Below are 2,497 nucleotides of genomic sequence, written 5' to 3' on the forward strand. Positions count from 1 at the left end.
TTGAGTTTGCATCTTTCTATAAAAACATGTTGGTTCAAATTGAACCTACAAATTCACCAACCTATGTGGGAAAAACAATTTTGTAGTTGCCATTAAATGCTATTATGTAATTTTTAGTGCTTTTGACTCAGGCACGTTTTATTTTTTGGGTACATTGAAACCATAGCATGGGAGAGGGTGAGTTTAAGGCCAAGTTTGGGAAGATTAAATAAGTACACTTTTTGACTTTTTATAAAATATGGGTTGGGTTTGGGTTGGGTTTGAAGTGATGTGTTAGAGAGGTGATGTGACTTAAATAAGATGATGTGATTTAAATAGGATAGTGGCTTTTTGACTTTTTGAATTTTTTAAGAGTTGTCAAACTTGGCCTAAGTGCTCGACATATAAAATACAAGGAATTTGATGATTTTCTATCCCAAAAATCATGTTGAGAAAATTCAATTTTACCCCCAAAGCTTTTATAGCGTGATATATATGATTTTTTTTCCTCGCACAACATAAGTAATTCACTCAAGTTTTTTTTTATTCTTATTTTCTAACACACTTCTTGAGGAATTCCATGAAAACAACCACTTAATGGAAGAACATACGAATAAGAGAAACAAAATATTTGCCGATCAAAAAAAAACTACACACACACAAAATATATAATAAATTCATCCTTGTAAAGCCCTAACCATATAGAACTTGTTTTTTGTGTGTGAAATGGACTACCAAACAAGCCCTTGTATTACTGACCAGCCACAAATGCCTCAATTGGGAAAGTTTTTGTGATCCCAGCCAAGCTCTTGAAGTGAATCTTCTGAGTGGGTGGCTTATCTGCAATGATCTCACTAACAGGAGGCCACGACATCAGCTCCTTAGCCTTCACTCCCTTAATCTTCTTGATTCGCCTTTTCTTTACATAGTGCCCATTTGGGAACTTGGGTTAAAGTTGCGTTTTGCAGCTTGTCCAAAAAAGCTAGATTGGCTTGTTTAACATAAAAGTCATTTGGGAAGATTCAAAAAAGTTACTTGTGAAATTACAATTATACCTTCCATGTTATTTAGGGTTATATATGGGTGAAAATGTAAATTTCTTAAATTGGATGGGGTAATTTGTTTATTTTATTGTTATGTGATATCTTAAACAAATATTAACCAAAAAAGTCAAAAGCAACTTTTTATCAACTTCCCAAATCACTTTTTAAAAAAGCTAAAAAATTTGGTTAAAAGTTGAAAGTCAACTTTTAACTATCTTTCCAAAACACTCCAAAACCAATTGATTCAGTGTCGTAACTAACAAGCTTGCTAATCAACTTGAACTTGTGCTCCACTTTCTTCGTTTGCACGATCCACATGTAGCCAGTGCTGCTCACAAAACCCATTTCGATCACATCAGCCAGAGAAAGGAGCCCTGTGGAAAGCTCAAACTGTTTGAGAATAGAGACTGCCATTTTTGTGCCCTTCTCATGACCCTTCTTGATGATTCCTCCTTCCTTCTCCGCCATGGCCTATAGAGCTAGAATTCTTTGAGTTATTTTTTCTTAGATGCTATGAGGTAGTGAAATTTTATATTTTATACTCAATGACTACATAGATGAGACAAGTAAAATGGAAAAATTGAGGCAATTAGCATTGTATCAACCACCATAATTAAAATTTGTCACTTTAATGTGTCCCTAATAATTATTTAAAGCCTCATGTCACACAACAGCTATAGTATCATAGAATTAATCCTTTAATTATTCTGATATGCCAGACCAGGCCAAGGATAAGATTACAATTTTATTTATGTAAATCTTGTTTAACTCTCTAATAGCATATTCTTATGGTACTCTCTATTCATGTGACAATAAATACACAACTATACATGTATGAAGGGAGGGAGGTGACTCTTTCAAAGAACACAAGTAAAAGGATAGGATGAACAAAAACTCATTTTCACTGTTACAATCCCACCCTAAACCGTAATATAATATTGGTTGCTTTGAGCTAGGTCTTCACGACATTAAAACGTGATGTTACTAAGAAGAGACGTGAACTGACATATATAGCCTAGGTGGGATGAAATGTCACATTGATAATCACTCAGTTTGATTTGTTCTCCCAACAATGATAGAGATCACTAATTTTAAATCTCTAAAAAGACTACTAATGACATGACACTTAATAAAAAAAGAAAAAAAATACAACACCAAAACCAAAATATCAAATCATTCATGGTGGAGCCCACTGCCACATCATTAGTGATAGCACTAATTAGTGCTCTCACTCGTTTTCGTTTGTTCTCCTATGCAAATTGGAGAAGTTCTCTAGCAAAATCTCCCCAACTGTAACAATGTTGTTTGCTTTGAACTACACTTTCACCATTTTAAAATAAGTTATTACTAAGGCCTAGTTTGGGAAGACTAAATAAGTGCACTTTTTGACTTTTTATGAAATATGGGTTGAGTTTGAGTTGGGTTTGAAGTGATGTGTTTGAGAGATGATGTGATTTAAATAAGATGATCTGACA

This window comes from Camellia sinensis, chromosome 9 (genome assembly GCF_055761805.1).
Source record: "Camellia sinensis isolate YWXY chromosome 9, ASM5576180v1, whole genome shotgun sequence".
Lineage (NCBI taxonomy): Eukaryota > Viridiplantae > Streptophyta > Magnoliopsida > Ericales > Theaceae > Camellia > Camellia sinensis.